The 21,934-nt window shown below is 45.0% G+C and overlaps 1 protein-coding gene across 7 annotated transcripts in view; it reads right to left on the bottom strand.

Moving 5' to 3' along the window:
- NPAS3 (neuronal PAS domain protein 3) overlaps positions 1-21,934 on the bottom strand; it is a 788,102-nt gene that overhangs the window by 672,834 nt on the left and 93,334 nt on the right. The window lies entirely within an intron of this gene.

Raw genomic sequence — 21,934 nt, 5'->3', positions numbered from 1 at the left:
TGTACAGAATAATGATGGTATCGCGGCACAAAACTAATGGGAGCCGCACTGCGCTCCGTGACTGATAACACATGGACAAGGGGGACGTGGATACATTCACCAAGTGTTATACCCAGACGCCATAAAAGGCAAAGAGTGCAGCAAAGCTTTCCCTTCATTTAGGCTAGGGTCACAAGACCATTATGCTAATCGCACTCTTATCAGAGTGCAACCAGAGAGTGATCAGAGTGTGACCAGAGAGTGATCAGAGTGTGACCAGAGTGTGATCAGAGTGTGATCAGAGAGTGATCAGAGTGTGATCAGAGAGTGATCAGAGTGTGATCAGAGTGTGACCAGAGAGTGATCAGAGTGTGACCAGAGAGTGACCAGAGTGTGACCAGAGTGTGACCAGAGTGTGATCAGAGAGTGATCAGAGTGTGACCAGAGAGTGACCAGAGTGTGATCAGAGTGTGACCAGAGAGTGATCAGAGTGTGACCAGAGAGTGACCAGAGTGTGATCAGAGTGTGACCAGAGAGTGATCAGAGTGTGACCAGAGTGTGACCAGAGTGTGACCAGAGAGTGATCAGAGTGTGATCAGAGTGTGACCAGAGAGTGATCAGAGTGTGACCAGAGAGTGATCAGAGTGTGACCAGAGTGTGACCAGAGAGTGACCAGAGTGTGACCAGAGTGTGACCAGAGAGTGATCAGAGTGTGATCAGAGTGTGACCAGAGTGTGACCAGAGAGTGATCAGAGTGTGACCAGAGAGTGACCAGAGTGTGACCAGAGAGTGATCAGAGTGTGACCAGAGAGTGATCAGAGTGTGACCAGAGTGTGATCAGAGTGTGACCAGAGAGTGATCAGAGTGTGATCAGAGAGTGACCAGAGTGTAATCAGAGTGTGACCAGAGTGTAATCAGAGTGTGACCAGAGTGTGACCAGAGTGTGACCAGAGTGTGATCAGAGTGTGATCAGAGTGTGACCAGAGTGTGATCAGAGTGTGACCAGAGTGTGATCAGAGTGTGACCAGAGTGTGACCAGAGTGTGATCAGAGTGTGATCAGAGTGTGATCAGAGTGTGACCAGAGTGTGATCAGAGTGTGATCAGAGTGTGACCAGAGAGTGACCAGAGTGTGATCAGAGTGTGATCAGAGTGTGACCAGAGAGTGATCAGAGTGTGATCAGAGTGTGACCAGAGAGTGATCAGAGTGTGATCAGAGTGTGACCAGAGTGTGACCAGAGTGTAATCAGAGTGTGACCAGAGTGTGACCAGAGTGTGACCAGAGTGTGTTCAGAGTGTGACCAGAGTGTGACCAGAGTGTGACCAGAGTGTGTTCAGAGTGTGACCAGAGTGTGACCAGAGTGTAATCAGAGTGTGACCAGAGTGTGACCAGAGTGTGACCAGAGTGTGACCAGAGTGTGACCAGAGTGTGTTCAGAGTGTGACCAGAGTGTGATCAGAGTGTGATCAGAGTGTGACCAGAGTGTGATCAGAGTGTGACCAGAGTGTGACCAGAGTGTGACCAGAGTGTGACCAGAGAGTGATCAGAGTGTGATCAATGTGACCAGAGTGTGATCAGAGTGTGACCAGAGTGTGACCAGAGTGTGATCAGAGTGTGATCAGAGTGTGACCAGAGAGTGATCAGAGTGTGACCAGAGTGTGATCAGAGTGTGACCAGAGTGTGACCAGAGTGTGACCAGAGTGTGACCAGAGTGTGACCAGAGTGTGACCAGAGTGTGTTCAGAGTGTGACCAGAGTGTGACCAGAGTGTGATCAGAGTGTGACCAGAGTGTGATCAGAGTGTGACCAGAGTGTGACCAGAGTGTGACCAGAGTGTGATCAGAGTGTGACCAGAGTGTGTCCAGAGTGTGTCCAGAGTGTGACCAGAGTGTGTTCAGAGTGTGATCAGAGTGTGACCAGAGTGTGACCAGAGAGTGATCAGAGAGTGATCAGAGTGTGATCAGAGTGTGTTTACAGTGTGACCAGAGTGTGATCAGAGTGTGTTCAGAGTGTGTTCAGAGTGTGTTCAGAGTGTGTTCAGAGTGTGTTCAGAGTGTGTTCAGAGTGTGTTCAGAGTGTGTTCAGAGTGCGTTCAGAGTGCGTTCAGAGTGCGATCAGAGTGTGATCAGAGTGTGTCCAGAGTGTGTTCAGAGTGTGATCAGAGTGTGTTCAGAGCATGACCAGAGTATGGCCAGAGTGATCCAATTTTCTCGGATATGGAGAATAAAATTTTTTTTCTCCATCTTTCATTCTGCCAGTCTGCAGAAATAGGATTGCACTCAGATGTCATCCGAGTGCAGTCCGATAGTCGGATGCCACTCATGAATGTTACAATTTTTTCCACAAAGGAAAAATCAGATATGTGCACATCCCCACAGAATAACATGTGGACGAGTGCTATCAGTCAAAATGATGGATAGGACTCATCCAATTTTTATGGCCCTTAAAAAGTTGGTGCACTACATTGTATAATGCCCCCATCGATTTAAACCTAAGTATTTCTGTGAATACCCTCTGTTGTTATATGTGCCTGTGAGCGGCGCTATCACTGCTTGCTCAGTCCGCATCACGTGATGTGGCTGCAGCCAATGAAAGCAGAGGAGAGGGTAAATACGCGCTGGATACTGGGCTGTTACATGCGGTGAAACGCTGCCTACAGCCCAGTCAATCAGGGGGGTGTGCGCCACTGCGTCAGGCCTGGATGATGCAAGGGGTCCAGAAGTTGACGTGACATCAGCGGATGGCTGTAGCCGGGGGTCAAGTGATGCGGACTGAGCGGGCAGCGATAGCGCCACTCACAGGCACATATAACAACAGAAGGTACTTACAAAAATACTTACAAGGCTTAAATTGATGGGGGCATTATACAATGTCGTGGACCACCTCTTTAATGATAGTCTTCATTCCTGTTACTCTGGCCAAGTATCTCCACAATTTGCCAATCTCTAGCAATTATTGGCCCGTTTACTACACGTTATCAGACATGATCTGTGAATGTTACACTAGTATCCCCACATGGAAAAAATCAGAATATGAAATACACAAAATACTAAATACATCATTATGTCCCTTAACCCATTACGTTTAAGGAGACCAAGAGTATTTACCAAAGAAACAATCTTTATTATTAGATATTTTATAGATTCTAAGTGAGAGTGCATACCACAGAAGCAGGGAATATATAGCAGCAATACGAGTAATTCTCTGGCCATCTCATTAGGGCCCATATAGATACAAGCTAATATACCATCTCAAATTATAGACAAACTGTTTTTAATAAAGCACTTAAAGTACCATATAGCTCAGATAGTCTCTATAAAGTGACAGTGCATCCCTAAGGCTAAGAAAGTATCGCTAGTGAGATGTGCAAATTGGCATAATACAGAACTATACAGTCATTTATAAGTCACTATCACCTTTATTGGATGGTTAAGGAATGAACGCTGCCCAGCCTACCGCCCCTACGCGCGTTTCGCCCTTTTCTTTTTCTTGTTGCACACCCCTTGAAGAAGAAAAGGGCGAAAAGTGCATAGGGGCGGCAGGGTGGGCAGCATTCATACCTTGCTGAGACATTGACACAAGACACATCAGCCTTGCACAAGTGAGAAAGAAGCAATCGGTGCAACAATGGCACTACTCCCCAGCTGGGCATACAATAACAATGGCCGGGATTATTGCGATCATTGTAGGTGGGATAAATACACATTGTAGGGAATATACCAAGGCAATATCGATGGCTAGGCAGCGTTGGGCATTTACGACTCTGAGTATGACTGTCTCCCTAGGTTGTGTGTGAACCATTATAACGTGCACCGTTGACCTCCTCCAGCCTCCCTTTTCCTTTACGGTCTGATATTATCAGTGTAATTATAGACATGGGTGGTAAGAGACGTGGGGGGCAATAGCTATACAAAAGGCTGATATTTCCTAGCTAGGAAAAAAATCTGAGATTTGCCTAAAATTGGAAGATCTAAGTATCGGAGTCCCAGAAGACGGAGAAGCATTCGGCTCCCGATAAAGCAGATGTGCATGAGCCGGAGAGGTCCACATCACAGGTATCTCTCCAGACAGCTAAGTAAACAGAGGCGGCACGCACACACACTGTGCAGCCAGCCGCACTCTGCAGTATATTAAGCAGCTGTTTGCATGTGCCGGCCGTGTCCGGAGTGACAGCTGTATTTTCGCTTGCTTTGACATTGAGTCTGATCTGGGTGAATAGCTCATATCCATTAAAGTGCTATTACAGCAGTGACTGGCTGCCAGGCGGCTCCTGATCAATCCTAACAGCCAGTGAGCTGTCATACTGTGAGAAGCCGAGCTCAGTGCTCGCAAGGGGGAAAGAGTATGAAACCACATCAGCAGCATAAAGCACCGCCACATCCAAGGAACGAGAGCGGCAGCTTCTACACATTTCATCCATTTATTCTCTTCTCTATTTTTTTTTTCCAGACATCGTCGATCTCAAAAGAAACATATATAAAATATCAAAAAAACAGTATGAACAGATATCAAAAGAAATAAAAAAGGGGTCATCACTCTTAAGAATTACTCCTAATCAGAGCAATGGCTGGAGTGCAGATGCCCAATCTGCAGCAAAAATAGGCACAGGATTAGTAGAAAGGGTTTTGTTGTATCTTGATGTTGGCATCATATCCTTTAAAGGGGTTATTGGAGCATATAATATTGATAACCTATTCTTAAAGGGGTTGTCCAGTGTTCTGATGAAAATCCGCAGTTACTCTATGTGACAGCAGTCTTCTGAATCCTTAGAGAGGGCGCACACTGCACACTCTCAGGATTCTCTGACGTTGCCAGCAATTTGCATGCTTCCGGCCACATTCCGACTAGATGTGCTCAGCCTTGCTCACTTCAATTGTACTGAGAAGACGAGCAAGTCTAGTTGGCACGTGACCACATGTATGCAAATCGCATCACAGCCTGCTCTCGCCAGCAACACTGGACAATACCAATGACATGTGTACACTGTAAGGATTCAGAAAACTGAGATGACCAGACAACCCTTTTAAGGATAGATCATCAACATTAGATCAGTGGGATCCAACACCTGGCATTCCTACTGATTAGCTCCACTGGCAGCTGGATGTAAACATTGAAAGGAGTTGAACACAGTTACCACCAAAGAAAATAACAGCGGAGTGGTAGGGGTGCTAACTGTCAGACTCCTAACATGGATAGGGCCTCAATATTATATGCCAGGACATCCCCTTTAAGACCTATAAATTGCAGGCTGGGTCATTATGGGTCAGACATGTTATTCCAGGACCGCAGGAATTCTTTGTCGACAGCATACTTTCACAATATAATGAGCAACTGGTTGCAAGATTCACCCAACCAATGGTTACTGGCACGCAAAACTAAAAAAATTGTGGAAGCATGCAGAGGAAATAAAAAAAAAGTGCAATGATTTATTCCATCAGCATCGATTCCAAGCAGTCAACATAGAACCTATTTATTTGGCTGAAATGTATATTTTGTAAGCTGATGACAAAATAAATTGTTACACTATTTTGAAGTCCCCCTGTTAGGGGACCTCAGTTACATAGTGGTTCATGCAGCAAGCCGTGATGCACCTATCGTAGAAAGGTGGAAGAATTACCCCTTAAAGAAACATCATACTAAAATGAAGACCAATACATGCTGCATACAACTAACAGTTATCTAAAAGTGCAAGGAGTCAAAACTCTCAACACAGAAAGCAATGAGTCAGCCTCTTCACATCTGAAACTGATACTTACATTGAATAGATAACATCCCAATGTAGCGGACAGGTATATCCATTCTTTATGCCCTGTTCATTCAAAATGTATAAGATTACAAGTCTAGAACTTAAGGCTTGTTTTCATCTTCTTTGGCATCCATTATTTTTTCTCCAGCATCGCACAAAAATGTCTGAGTCAGAGAGGAACTGATACTAAAATGCATACCATAGATATCTATAGGACTGTTCCCATTCATCTGTCGCACCAGTTGTTGTGCCAAATTGGTCCTAGAGTCAAATCTGAAAACAGGTAAATTAAATACAGGGGTTAATCTGTGCTGCCGGTATAGAAGAATGGAATAGAAGAACAATATCCAGGAATGCGGTTTATTAGTCAACGTGTTTCGAAGTTCAAACTTCTTCATCAGGACAAACCACACGTTTCAAAGTTAAAGCTCCTTCATCAGGACAAACCACACGTTACGAAGTTCCAAACTTCAGCATGAGGACACTGAGGTTTGTCCTGATGAAGACGTTTGGAACTTCGCAACGTTTGCCTAATAAAGAGCATTTCTGGGTATTGTTCTCCTCTTCCGTTCTTCTACACCGGCAGCTCAGATTAACCCCTACATTCCATTTATCTTTTTCAAAGCCGTGCGTCTGCAGCAGCCTTGAGCTTTTCAGTGGTTGTGGATACACCACCTCACTAGGTGAGTACCATTGCCTTTGGTTTCCCCCTGTGTCTCAGATAAGACCCTATTTGCGCTTTATTGTCATTCCAGTTTTTTCCAAATCAAATCAGAAAACAGAACATGTAAAGTTTTCTGATCCGGCCAGGGACACCAGACTGGAGAACAAGTTGTACAACTTTCAAACAGGTGTGTTCAATTCAGTCTTAAAAACATAAATCCGGACACAAATGATATAGAAACCCAGCATGAAAGCAAAAAAAAGACAACAAAAAATCCAGATGAGGCAGACATTTTGGTATGCTCCATACTTATTGAGCCCAATTCGTTAAGGCTAACGCTTTACATGGCAATCTTAATGAACAGGAGGGCTAGGGTGAGATGCGCCAAATTCATTAAGAGGACAGGAGCACTTCTCTGAAAAAGTTTACAGCACTAAAGTGGAGCAAATTTTCATAAATTAGATGGGCGGGCTTCTTCTTGCACTGGACATTTTGGCAAAACGGCAAAGTATGCTATGGATAAGAGCCAGTTGTGCCTGAAATGCATCAATGATATTCATATCTCCTGTTTGTGGAATCTCAATGGATACGTTTTCAAAATAAATTTTAGGTTTTAATTAATTAATTTTAGACACTGGTTTTATTTCAATATGAAAAATATACCAAATTTATCATTCAGTATGAGCCATCGAGAAAAATTAGTCATAATTTAGGTAAAAGCCAACAAGCTATTGCTGGATAGTGCTCTCTTTCTAGAGGCAAAGGCATCAACCTTGCATTTTTAGAAGCAACAGGAGTTGAGAAAAAAAAATCTATAGCCATTTGGACAACAGAAAGGCGAAAAACAAACAAACCTGGATGAACGTGCCAAATTTATTGGGGGTAAATAATGCTCCCTGACTCCAAAATTGCAAATTTCTAACTCAGTGTTTAATATTAATGTCATACCTTTGCTAGTTTTAATTCTTAATATCATTACTCAAAAGATAAAAATCTTTAATTTGTGTCTTTAATAGAAAAGCACAAGCAAATCATTAGAAGAAGTCACCGTATAATGCATCGGATGACTGCATTGACAAAAGTCAGATCTTCCTACAAATGGGGACCAAAGGAAGACATAGTACTAAGGCTCGGACTGGACCACAGGCGAACAGGAAAATCCTCTGGTGGGCCCCCGTGAAAGAGTGCTAATGAGGAGTGATGTTACACTTGATTCACAATTTGCAGAAAAAGGTGTAATCTAATCATTTGTTAAACAAGCTAGCCAAAATAATATTACATAGAAGCAAAAATACATTTCTGTACTAGGGTCAGATGCATGTAGCTGAACAGTGGAGCTCAAGTACCAGTCTGGCGCTGGTAGTGCCTGCCACCTTATGTTCTTAGAAAAGATACTGGAAATATTGGTAGTATGTTACATGCAGGACGGTGCACTAAACCATAAGGAATTATCTGTGGTGTGCTCGACTTCTCTCCTAGTGAAGCACTAAATTAGTATGCCCTGCTCCTGACCTGATAACGTTTTGTACAAGCACATTATTATCTTCATTATAACAATGTTTCCATGTAAACTGAGACCTGAGTGCAAAGAGTTACAATGTTACACAGTCAACTGAAACAGCTTACAAGGAAGAATCCAATGTTTCAGTCAGCTGTGCACATTGTAACTCTTTGCTTTATGCACATTTCCCAGCTGTCAATTTACATTGCAACACTTTACAAGAGAAGTTGATCTATTGAGCTACTGGGAGAATAGCTGATATAAACAGCAGCCAGCGTCTGAGCTGACAGCAGAGAGAAGGCGCTGAAGAGACCGAGTACAGAGAGAGGGGAGATACTGGAAACAGAACAGCGGAAGAGAGCAAAGAGGGGGAACGGGAGAAGGCGAAGAAGAAAACCTGCAACACTGGTAAGGCTGCCTCACATCTGCAATGCTGGAGCCCCTGTCACAGAGTACCTAAAAAAATATGGGAATCATGATGAAATCCCAAAGGGACCCATTATAATCAAGCAAATCATGTAACAGATCTGACATGTTATTTCATTTTTTCGTTTCTGTAATAAAAAATGTGAACCCAGCCTAAAGACCCCCATACACGTTAAGACTAACGTCAGATATCAGCAGCATCGGCGGATGGTCTAATAGGTATAGGGGCTTCCCAACTCTTCCCTGAAGGAGAGAGTCAGGGGAGGAGAAATTTTCAATGGTTGATCCTTTTGTTTACGGGAGATAAGCCACTGTCAGAAATGTCTGCCAGCGAGCGTTGGGGGGCTTGGCCGAGCCAAGCTTTCCTGTATAGGGGTAACTGGAAGAGATCGCTATATGTTCAATGAACACCTATCTATTATATGTGTGGGGGGCTTAAGGAGGTGGCATTAAAACAAGTTCAAGACCTGATATAAAATTAGCTCAAGTCCAAGGAGCCAGGTTTGGGGTAATGAAAACCAATAATAAGGACAAGAGGTAATGGTTTCCAAGCAAAAACTGATAGCGGAAGTGTTCCAAACAAATACTCTTCCATACAGCCACTTAAACCATCCTATACATCCCTTTTTGCCACCCTCAACCAAACCACCTGTACACCTATCCTATTCATACCTGTCTTGTAGGTGTCCAGGTCCTATTCTCTATCAACCAGGCACAATATCGCTATCAACTCTGATGAGCATATTCTCACCACCTGCCTCCCTGGACAGGCCAGCTAATTCCCTCTACCACTTCTTGTGTCCATGTTCCTCCCCTTCTTGCGTTGTGGCCTAATATTGAGGACATCCAGCATTGATAAATTATTACCAAGATTCTCAATATAGAAACTAAACACTAAAGGGGGCAATGCAGGAAAATAACGTGTTTATGTGAGGGGGGATCAAAAGCAATGCCCAAAAAGAGAAAGGTACTTAAAAATATTAAAATAGAAATAACATAAGGCCAGAGTAGATGGACCCGTTGGTCTTTTTCCCTCTAGACACTCTAATCAATCAATTCTTACATTTTCTAGAGAAGATTTGGTCGATATAGAAGACGTATGAAGCTACAACAGACTATGGAATAAGCAGAAATTGTTAAAGGCTTCCTCTGGGATTTACTTTTCCAATCCCCCACCACTAGTGATGCCATAACGTGCTCGGACAAGGTGTTACCCGAGCATGCTCGGGTGCTAACCGAGTATCTTCGGCAAGCTCAAAAACTATGTTCGAGTCACCTCAGCTGCATGTTTTGCGGCTGTTAGACAGCCACAACACATGCAGGGATTGACTGTTTGTTAGGCAATCCCTGCATGTGTTGCGGCTGTCTAACAATCACATTTTTTGCAAGTTAAGTGCCAAACATCATTCGTGGTCATGTGCCATACATGCCAGCATTTGTCAGTAATTGGCTGCAGTGGTTACACGAACTTTATATGTGACATCATCAAAAGAGGAACAGTGGAGACCACCGGAGTGGATGCTCTGGAATCATGGGAAATCTGAACAGTAAATAATAGTTATTTGAATAAATTATCACAGAAAAACTGCTGTAATATTTAATACATTGATAACTATCGTGAGGAAATCCGCTTTGTTGGTCTTTTGTAATCACCATTTGAAGTTTTCTGCAAATTAGATCTCGGCGCACATGGGCTGGACTGTGCACTGGGTCTTCTCCTCCCTGTCTGTGACTCCCCGGCCCCTCCGCCTGCCTCCGATCTGTCATTCCTCGGCCCCTGCGCCAGCCTCCGGTCTGTCATTTCCCAGCCCCTCTGCCTGCCTCCAGTCTGACCCGTCTTCTCTGTTTGAAATCTCAGCAGTGACCTGTCGATCACATACTAAAGGCAGGCGCAGGGGCCAGGAAATGACAGACCGGAGGTAGGCGCAGGAGCCAGGAAATCACAGACCGGAGGTAGGTGGAGGGGCCGGGGAATCACAGACTGGAGGCAGGCGCAGGGGCCAGGGAATCACACACTGGAGGCAGGAGCAGGGGCCAGGGAATCACACACTGGAAGCAGGCACAGGGGCCAGGAAATCACAGACTGGAGGCAGGCGCAGGGGCCAGGAAATCACAGGCTGGAAGCAGGCGCAGGGGCCAGGAAATCACAGGCTGGAGGCAGGCGCAGGGGCCAGGGAATTACAGACTGGAGGCAGGCAGGCGCAGGGGCCAGGGAATCACAGACTGGAGGCAGGCAGGCGCAGGGGCCAGGGAATCACAGACTGGAGGCAGGCAGAGGGGCAGGGGAATCACAGACCGGAGGCAGGCGCAGGGGCCAGGAATCACAGACCGGAGGTAGGCGGAGGGGCCGGGGAATCACAAACTGGAGGCAGGCGCAGGGGCCAGGGAATCACAGACTGGAGGCAGGCGGAGGGGCCAGGAAATCACAGACCGGAGGTAGGCGGAGGAGCCGGGGAATCACAGACTGGAGGCAGGCGGAGGGGCCGGGGAATCACAGACTGGAGGCAGGCGGAGGGGCCGGGGAATCACAGACTGGAGGCAGGCGCAGGGGCCAGGGAATCACAGACTGGAGGCAGGCGGAGGGGCCAGGAAATCACAGACCGGAGGTAGGCGGAGGAGCCGGGGAATCACAGACTGGAGGCAGGCGGAGGGGCCGGGGAATCACAGACTGGAGGCAGGCGCAGGGGCCAGGGAATCACAGACCGGAGGCAGGCGCAGGGGCCAGGAAATCACAGACCGGAGGTAGGCGGAGGAGTCGGGGAATCACAGACTGGAGGCAGGAGGAGGGGCCGGGGAATCACAGACTGGAGGCAGGCGGAGGGGCCGGGGAATCACAGACCGGGAGGAGAAGACCCCGTGTACAGTCCGGCCCCTGTGCACCGAAATCTAATTAGCAGAAAACTTCAAATGGTGATTAAAGAAGAACCACAAAGCGGATTTCTTCACCAAAGGTATCAATGTAATCAGTATTACAGCCACGTCTTTACACTACAAAATTGGGCTGAGAGCTTCTCTTTAATAGCTGTGGCACAATACAGTCACATAGTATAAGCAATCGTCAAATAACACTAAAGCAATGGTATTTTGCTTGCTCCTGCTGAGCCTTACAGTGCTAGCCTAAGGCCAGCAGTGTATTCAGACAAAGTATCTTGTGATGGTCCAGATATAAATTATGCAGATAGTACAAGGATGACTGATACAAGACAAACCCTACAAACTGCTGGCACCAAGCAGAGGTAAAAGGGTGTTGTTCTAGAGACCAATGCACTCTGCTTAGACGAAATGGAAAAACTTTAAAGGGAACCTGTCACCAGGTTTTTCCGATATAAAGTACGGCCACCACCTTGAAGCTTTCCGATACAGCATTCTATTAAACTGTATTTAAGTCCCCAACACTTCTGCAACGTACAAAAAAGACCTTTTATTATACTCACAGACAGCGCTGTCCGATCCGACGGGCGTCTCTGGTCTTGATTCGGTGCCTCCTCTCTTCTTACGATCACCGTCCTCCTGTGCTTCGTGTGGGTGATGCGTCCTAAGTCATCCACATAGTATTGCGGCAGAGCACAGTACTGTAGAGCGCATGCGCCGGGAAAGGACTAAGAGCGCCGATAACCCGAAAGTAATGCTGGTATATGTGCATTACAGCGGCTTGTCTGCCCTCGCCAAGGCAGAGAGAAGTGAGTCTGCGCAGGAGCGCGATGGAGGACATTGGATGGGATGGGAGACATTGTATGGATGACGTAAGATGCGTCATCGACATGAAGCAGGGAAGGAGGACGGTGATCGCAAGAAGAGAGGAGGCACCGGATCAAGACCGGAGATGCCCATCGGACCGGACTGTGCTGTCTGTAGGTATAATAAAAGCTCTTTTTTGTGCCTTGCAGAACGGATTGGGGACAGACATGCAGCTTACTAATACGAGGGCTGAAAGACGCTGGCCATACTTTATATTGGCAAAACCTGGTGACAGGTTATCTTTAAGCCTGTACAAGCAGCACCACAAGAGATAAAAGAAAAAGATCTATTATTTAAAAAAAGACAATAAAAAAGTCTAGAATGGATAAAAAAAAAATATTATGAAGTGCAGTACAAATAAAACACTTTATTTTCTATTTTTGGAGCCTGGATACAAATACAAAGTGTCAAGAAGAACAATTTAGAAACACATGTGGCTTCTATTTGATGTAGGTACCAACGGACAGAATGAAATAAAATAAAATGTTCCGGCTCTACTACCCAGAGATCAATAAATAGACCCCTAATGTCACATTATGGTGGAGAGTGAGCAAGGGAAAAATACACTTCCCTCCAATCTCCTGTACAAAATCTGCGCGATAAGGTTCAGATAGCTGGGTGTAATTCCTTTGGCAGAGCAGTGTTGCGGAGAGTAAAGCATAAAAGAATAAAAGAGCAGTGAGTTATTGTTATGGGAGATTTCTCCACTGCGTTATTTCTGCACTGCTAGATCATATTTGGCTGTTGTGATTTCACACAGTCACTGACCTTTTAATCTCTAATTAAAATGCTGATTGCCTGTTAAGTAAGGCTGTGACGCTATGGTCAGAGATATTTGGTGCACTTAGGGTATGTGCCCACGATGCAGAAAATTTCTGCAGCGTTTCGGCATGGTCTTGGCAGTCAAAAACGCTTGCGCATTTTACATGCGCTTTTGCAGCGTTTTTACATGCGGATTTGACTTGTGTTTTTCAAGTGCATTGGGACCTCAAATCCGCATGCAGAAACGCACAAATAATGGACATGCTGCGGATTTTTCCGCTGCGGAAAATTCCGCAGCATGGGCACAGAACATGCAGATTTTCATTGGTGATCATGGGGCACGTATTACCAAGCGTTTTTAACGCGTTTCTGCTACGGAAATTCCACATCAAAAACGCTTGAAAAATGCATAGTGGGCACACAGCCTCAAAGTGAGGGCTGGCTAAAAGTGAGGGCTGGCTAAAAGTGAGGGTTGGCTAAAAGTGAGGGCTGGCTAAAAGTGAGGGCTGGCTAAAAGTGAGGGCTGGCTAAAAGTGAGGGCTGGCTAAAAGTGAGGGCTGGCTAAATGTGAGGGCTGGCTAAAAGTGAGGGCTGGCTAAAAGTGAGGGCTGGCTAAAAGTGAGGGCTGGCTAAAAGTGAGGGCTGGCTAAAAGTGAGCGATGACTAAAAGTGAGGGATGACTAAAAGTGAGGGATGGCTAAAAGTGAGGGCTGGCTAAAAGTGAGGGCTGGCTAAAAGTGAGGGCTAGCTAAAAGTGAGGGCTGGCTAAAAGTGAGGGCTGGCTAAAAGTGAGGGCTGGCTAAAAGTGAGGGATGACTAAAAGTGAGGGATGACTAAAAGTGAGGGATGACTAAAAGTGAGGGATGACTAAAAGTGAGGGCTAGCTAAAAGTGAGGGCTGGCTAAAAGTGAGGGTTGGCTAAAAGTGAGGGTTGGCTAAAAGTGAGGGTTGGCTAAAAGTGAGGGCTGGCTAAAAGTGAGGGCTGGCTAAAAGTGAGGGCTGGCTAAAAGTGAGGGCTGGCTAAAAGTGAGGGCTGGCTAAAAGTGAGGGCAGGCTAAAAGTGAGGGCTGGCTAAAAGTGAGGGCAGGCTAAAAGTGAGGGCTGGCTAAAAGTGAGGGCTGGCTAAAAGTGAGGGCTGGCTAAAAGTGAGGGCTGACTAAAAGTGAGGGCTGACTAAAAGTGAGGGTTGGCTAAAAGTGAGGGCTGGCTAAAAGTGAGGGCTGACTAAAAGTGAGGGCTAACTAAAAGTGAGGGTTGGCTAAAAGTGAGGGCTGGCTAAAAGTGAGGGCTGGCTAAAAGTGAGGGTTGGCTAAAAGTGAGGGCTGGCTAAAAGTGAGGGCTGGCTAAAAGTGAGGGTTGGCTAAAAGTGAGGGCTGACTAAAAGTGAGGGCTGACTAAAAGTGAGGGTTGGCTAAAAGTGAGGGCTGACTAAAAGTGAGGGCTGACTAAAAGTGAGGGTTGGCTAAAAGTGAGGGTTGGCACGCTAACCCCTGTACAATACGGAGGTGCCCTGCCCCCGGCTTGGGTGACGAGTTGGGAATCGCCCCCTCTGCTGTAACTGTGATCCCACAATGTCATCCCACCGAGCCGCTCTTGTACATTATAATACATACCAAAGAGACAAACTGCTTCAATTACAAGAGAGATGTTATCAAAAGCAAAGGAGTTAACATGCTCCAGAAGATGATCATTAAATAAAGTACAAAGCCACAGCCGCCTAATAAACCATTCAGGACTTCAAATTAACACTATGTTTTTTTAAACAGTGCAGTCTGTGTGGCGCAGATTGCTACATCTCCAATGAGTTCCTTCATTTCTTAAGAAAATAATCACGTCTTCCTTGTGGTATTAAAGCATTTCTTTTCATATTTTTTTTTCTCTTTTTTTCTGTTCTCTATCTCTGGGAGTGAAGATAGTATCAAAGGAATACATCCCACTATCCTCAGCACCAGAGCCCAATCCCGGGGGGGATGCGTGCTCCGCTCCCATGCTGTAGGTCAGGGAAGGAGGAGCGTTGTATCTGTAGTTACAGCCGACCCTATAATGACTAAAAGACAACGTAAGGCGCAAGTGCTATAGAAAAAGAGCTGTTCAGAAGGTTATTGTAGCATTCCAAAATTATCAATGATCCCCAACCTTCAGCCAATAAATAAGCAATACTTAGATCCTCCCAAGTGATCCATTGCACAACTCCTTGAAGCAGATCTGACATGTATTTATCACATGGTCAAAACTGATCCTAAAACAATCATCACTGAACGGTCTCTGTGCTTTCACACCGATTGTTCCCTCTTGATATGAGCTGCAAAAATTAAAAATGTTGTTTTCTTACCCCTGAAAAATCCCTACAAGGTGACGGCCACTTAGGGTCTCATTTGTTTCTAACTTGACATGTTATTAAAGGGAATCTGTCTTAATGTAGGGGCAGAGACCCTGATCCCAGCAATGTATCACTTACTGGGCTGCTTGCTGTAGTTTTGATAAAATCAGGGTTTTATCAGCAGGAGATTATCACTAGAAGACTAGTAAACCTGCTAGCAGGTAGTCCAACCCCTCCTCCACCAGTGATTGTTAGATTTCTGTGTACACTATGCATAGACAACCAATCAGTGGTGTGGGCGGGGTTATACAGAGCTCAGAATTCAGAGAACAGCTATATCTGCAGCAGATAAAAGAGTGATTTTATGAAAACTACAGCAAGCAGCTCAGTAAGTGATACATCACCGGGATCAGGGTCTCAGCCCCTACATTATGCAGCTCTCAGATGATACAGCAAAAATCTGGTGATAGATTCCCTTTAATGGTAACTGGTGTCTTGCAGCAGAAGGATAACAGGAAGTGAGGCCGGTTGTTTTATCTCTCTGATCCAGGTCTCCTGGCTGTCAAGTTGCATACAGGAGGAATCACAGAGAGTTGGGCTTTCAATTTAGGGCAGGAAAGTCATTGTAAAATGGCAAAAACAATGCATGCTGGTAAGAGAGGATAAGGAAGTTCTAACACCTATAGTGCTGCCAGAATGCTCAAAAACCAGCAACGGAAAAAGAATAGATGGCAAACTGCAGGGCATACAAATCTGGACTGTTCTGAAACATATTACACTGGTAAGTGAATCAAAATCAGTTTTAACTTGTTATGGGATGATGATTGCAAGAACATGGTTTTCCATGGGTTTTATGTGAAAGGATAGGCACAAATGTCTATGGACTGCTCAAGTGGCTCTTACAACCAGCTCCAACAATTCACAGCCTAAACAACTCCATTTAGACTAATGATATCACACCTATGGCCACGGGTAATAACAAATAATGGGCCACAAGGAGAACATGCAAAAAATGTCTGCCAGGCATTAATTATGCTTGGCAAAGAAGAGGCGCATGTCTTTTTCAACTCCACAAAGGTTGTGCCAATTTTTCTAAATGTGTCTCAAAGTAGAAAACCATTTCCACTGGATCCGTGAAAACATTAGGAGCTGGAAGTCTCTATATGGAAACGTAAGACATAGCTAAATGATGAACGTTACGCGTCTCCTGATGTACGGAGGAGTCCGCACGCCCAGAGCAAGCACATCACAAAAGTAAACAGCAGCACCGTCCCTTTGGCTCAGTTCCCCTCATATAGGAGCCCCGGCACAGCTGTTTTATGTGATGCTTCAGCCTGCGAGGGGATGCAGGATTAAAGTCAGAGAGGTGCTTGAGTGAAATGCTACTTATCAAGTCAGTGAGGCCTTTGTAAATAAGAAATCAATGATTCAATGTGTATTATTCATCTCTCTGTTCTCTGGACTTCTAAACCCCTGTTGTTTTAACCCTTTCACTAGAAAGTAAAAAAAAAGATCCAATCTCAAAACAATGTCAGGGATAATCTATATTTAAAAGTTGTAAAATTACAATGAATAATAAGTTGTAAAAGGATTTCAATCAACCCTGAAGGAGTTTCAGTCATCTAAAGTGCACCTGCCTTTATGAAATTCGGGGTTGATGCCAGCCCCTGCTGTGATTATATGTCCCTGCATCTCTTGTAATGATATGTCCCTGCGTTTCTTGTGATGATATGTCCTAACCCCCCCTGTAATGTATATGCCCCATCCCCTCCTGTAATGTACATGCCCCATCCCCCACTATAATGTATATGCACCAACCCCTCCTGTAATGTATATGCACCAACCCCTCCTGTAATGTATATGCACCAACCCCTCCTGTGATGTATATGACCCAGCATCTTCTGTGATGTATATGCCATAGCGTCTCCTGTGATGTATATGCCCCAATCCCTCCTGTGATGTATGTGCTCCTACGTCTCCTGTGATATATATGCCCCAGAGTCTCCTGTGATGTACAGTACAGACCAAAAGTTTGGACACACCTTCTCATTCAAAGATTTTTCTGTATTTTCATGACTATGAAAATTGTACATTCACACTGAAGGCATCAAAACTATGAATTAACACATGTGGAATTATATACTTCACAAAAAAGTGTGAAACAACTGAAAATATGTCTTATATTCTAGGTTCTTCAAAGTAGCCACCTTTTACTTTGATGACTGCTTTGCACACTCTTGGCATTCTCTTGATTAGCTTGAAGAGGTAGGCAACGGAAATGGTTTTGACTTCACAGGTGTGCCTGTCAGGTTTAATAAGTTGGATTTCTTGCCTTATAAATGGGGTTGGGACCATCAGTTGTGTTGTGCAGAAGTCTGGTGGATACACAGCTGATAGTCCTACTGAATAGACTGTTAGAATTTGTATTATGGCAAGAAAAAAGCAGCTAAGTAAAGAAAAACGAGTGGCCATCTTTACTTTAAGAAACGAAGGTCAGTCAGTGTGTAAAATTGGGAAAACTTTGAAAGTGTCCCCAAGTGCAGTTGCAAAAACCATCAAGCGCTACAAAGAAACTGGCTCACATGAGGACCGCCCCAGGAAAGGAAGACCAAGAGTCACCTCTGCTTCTGAGGATAAGTTTATCTGAGTCACCAGCCTCAGAAATCGCAGGTTAACAGCAGCTCAGATTAGAGACCAGGTCAATGCCACACAGAGTTCTAGCAGCAGACACATCTCTTCAACAACTGTTAAGAGGAGACTTTGTGCAGCAGGCCTTCATGGTAAAGTAGCTGCTAGGAAACCACTGCTAAGGACAGGCAACAAGCAGAAGAGACTTGTTTGGGCTAAAGAACACAAGGAATGGACATTACACCAGTGGAAATCTGTGTTTTGGTCTGATGAGTCCAAATTTGAGATCTTTGGTTCCAACCACCGTGTCTTTGTGCGTCGCAGAAAAGGTGAACGGATGGACTCTACATGCCTGGTTCCCACCGTGAAGCATGGAGGAGGAGGTGTGATGGTGTGGGGGTGCTTTGCTGGTGACACTGTTGGGGATTTATTCAAAACTGTATGCATACTGAACCAGCATGGCTACCACAGCATCTTGCAGCGGCATGCTATTCCATCCGGTTTGCGTTTAGTTGGACCATCATTTATTTTTCAACAGGACAATGACCCCAAACACACCTCCAGGCTGTGTAAGGGCTATTTGACCAAGATGGAGAGTGATGGGGTGCTACGCCAGATGACCTGGCCTCCACAGTCACCAGACCTGAACCCAATTGAGATGGTTTGGGGTGAGCTGGACCGCAGGGTGAAGGCAAAAGGGCCAGCAAGTGCTAAGCATCTCTGGGAACTCCTTCAAGAGTGTTGGAAGACCATTTCCGGTGCCTACCAATTGAAGCTCATCAAGAGAATGCCACGAGTGTGCAAAGCAGTCATCAAAGCAAAAGGTGGCTACTTTGAAGAACCTAGAATATAAGAAATATTTTCAGTTGTTTCACACTTTTTTGTTAAGTATATAATTCCACATGTGTTAATTCATAGTTTTGATGCCTTCAGTGTGAATGTACAATTTTCATAGTCATGAAAATACAGAAAAATCTTTAAATGAGAAGGTGTGTCCAAACTTTTGGTCTGTACTGTACATGTGCCTCAACTTGTGTGTCCGTGTATTTTTTCTATTATTTTTTTCTTCCATGGTTATTTCAATTGATAGTTTATATAATGTATACACACTAACTCTTCTTCTAAAGAAACCAAAAGGGTTAAGGTCAGAGGCTGCTTAAAAAGAGAATAGATGTGTCTGAGGTTATGTGAAGAAGAGTTCCCAGTCAGTGGAAAGAACATACAAATAATGGGACCTGCTCCCAATCTACGGGTTGGTTTCTATTCTCAAGCTCTCCGATAGAGGGGATTTCCTCCTCAACAAGTCATAAGCCTTTTACTGCTCTAATTGTGACTCGTGAGACTCGACTCCGGCTCCTGGCTCCTCTTTTGCCAAGGGGAAATGAGAGAAAGGGATCAGCGTTGGCTCCCATGTTATCATGGTGAGAGATACAGGACAGTTACGCATCCCCTCTATAAGTAGTTTATGTAAGTCCACAGATGTTTGTACACATATAATAGCTGCCAGCCATGAGAACAGCACTAAGGGAAGTAATTTGATGGGTGAGTTTAAGGTTATGTCCACACGGGTCAGAAATGGTGAGGATATCACCTACGGAAGATCATCACTTGCTTAGTTTCTACCTTGTGCTCGTGGCAAAGCTATGTATAGAAATAATATACAGAGGCTTATAGACTATCCATGGTCCGAAATATGGAACTGAAGGCATTTGTGTGTCCCTGTATGATGCCTCCAAGAGACACCTTATTCCACCATGAAATATCGTATTTGTGCCAAGACAGTAAGGCGGGTCAGCAGTTTGCACTGTCGCTTTTCAGAAATTGGGTTTGGGTTTATGTTCCACCAAAACCAACATATGCTTGAAGATTATGAGTTCTGACCATTTGTGTCTTTGTTTCCTCCAAGTATTTCCAAGTATTTCAGCTTCCAACTACATTGTAGACAAAAAAATACCAACAGGATAGTTGCCTCCCTGTGAAAAGTTTCCCCTGGACAATGTAGCACTGTCACTTTAAAGTGTGTGTGGTTGCATTGTTAAGTATGTTAAAGGAATTTTCTCCTTAAAGAACAGTTGTCCCTTAAAGAAAGTGTCCACTACTTTTACGTTGATGGTCTATCCTTAGGAAAGGTCATCAATGGCTGATCAGCTGGGGTCCGACAACCGGCACCCCCCCCCCCTTTCCCCAATCAGCTTTTATTGGTGTCGGCACCGGCTGCCAGCTGGAAGTACTCACTTGCTGAGCTGCTCAGTCTACTTGTAGTGGCCGAAGCTTGAAGCTGCACATCCACCTCCTATTCAAATCATTAGGAGGCGGATGTGTAGTACCCTGCGACGGCCAGTACAAGTAGATGGAGCAGATCAGTAAGTGAGTACTTCCAGCTTGCGGCTGCTGCAGACACCAATAACAGCTGATCGTCGGGGGTGCCAGGTGTCGGACCCCGGCAGATCAGTCACTGAAGACCTATCCTAAGGAAAGGCCATCAATGTAAAAGTAGTGGACAACCTCTTTAAAGCTTCTCTATTTCTAAAATAATGAACAGAGCAGGTATTCACCCTTCCCAGGTCCAGGTCATGTCGACAGGGCCCATCACCACTGCAGTCAATCACTGTATTCAGAAACTCTACCGATGCAGACAGCTTGAGCCGCTGAGCTCAGTGATTGGCTGCAGCAGTGATGTACAGTACAGACCAAAAGTTTGGACACACCTTCTCATTTAAAGATTTTTCTGTATTTTCATGACTATGAAAATTGTACATTCACACTGAAGGCATCAAAACTATGAATTAACACATGTGGAATTATATAGTTAACAAAAAAGTGTGAAACAACTGAAAATATGTCTTATATTCTAGGTTCTTCAAAGTAGCCACCGTTTGCTTTGATGACTGCTTTGCACACTCTTGGCATTCTCTTGATGAGCTTCAAGAGGTAGTGGGTTACCAGGCCAAGCTCAGTGACTGGGCCTGGTAACAGTAAGAATGGAGTCCTATCTGCTTCCATTCTTCACATTGGTAGTACATGCAATGCGTATTACCAAATCTCATCCACGTGTTCTGGAGAAAATCTGCAGCGTAACTTTACCAGTGCTGCAGATATAATATCTGTAGGTGTCAATTTATGCTGCAGATTCTCATAGCATAAATTCAAAGTGTAAAGTCTGGCGTAAAATCTGCCACCTTTCCACAGTTAGGAGTGGATCTTGACATGGTGGATATGTCCCATGTAGACAATTGTGTTGATCCTGAAAGGGCCTGACGACTGTTACAGCTGACATAATTAAACTTTCTAGTTAAGTTGGACCTGGACCTGGAGCCACATTTTTTTAATTTCGGTGCACAAGCTTTGGCCAAAACATTTCCCAAGGATCCTTCCAAACTTCTGTAAAGAACTGCTGAATATGTGTCATGACCGCAGATAGCGCAGTGGGTTCGTGGACCCACTCTACCAAACTTATCTAGGAGGGGCGTAGCTAAGCGGCCACCTGGTTTTCACTGGCGCTCCTGATGGTAGAGTTTGGTTTGAGCTGCAGGTAGCCGCCAGGTACCACTCCTAGGCAGTCCCCGTACTGCAGCTGCAAACCTCAAAGGGGCAGGTACTCTGACACGGAGTGGATTCGGTGCCTGTTCAGACAGGTACAGCTTCAGGATTCGGGTACAGCCGGAGCAGCTTTAGGATTCAGGTACAGCTGAAGCGGCTTCAGGGTAACATACACACTATCCAGGTATATGGGAACAGGAACAAACTACTATGGATTACAACAGGAGACCTGGCAACATACAGTTGCACACACAAGAGTTGTAGGGAATGTACAGGGGTTGCTCAGGCACCTCCCCACTGGAAAGGGTGCTTTTTTTTTTTTACAAAATTCCTCCCAACTATTGGCTGGGGGCATTTTCCAAAGTTCGTGTGCTGCCCCTTTAAGAACAGGGGAAGCCTCTGCGGCATGCACAGTAGGCAGAGAGGAGAAAGCAGGGAACAAGGACGGCGTCGTGTCCGGGGCGGTGAATATACCGGCATCCCTGCCGGGAGGAGGGGGTGGTACCATGCAGGGACGCCAGCATAGCATTACAATACCTAGGTGCTATAAAAGTAACGACAAATAAACAAATACGAGCAAAAACAGAATTATGTTAGCAGATGGATTTTTAATGAGGGGATGAAATGCATCGA

The sequence above is a fragment of the Phyllobates terribilis genome, unplaced genomic scaffold (assembly GCF_046119375.1).
Source record: "Phyllobates terribilis strain yellow unplaced genomic scaffold, ASM4611937v1 Scaffold_7__3_contigs__length_470593459, whole genome shotgun sequence".
In the NCBI taxonomy this organism is placed as follows: domain Eukaryota; kingdom Metazoa; phylum Chordata; class Amphibia; order Anura; family Dendrobatidae; genus Phyllobates; species Phyllobates terribilis.
This window is presented reverse-complemented; position numbering and strand designations above follow the sequence as displayed.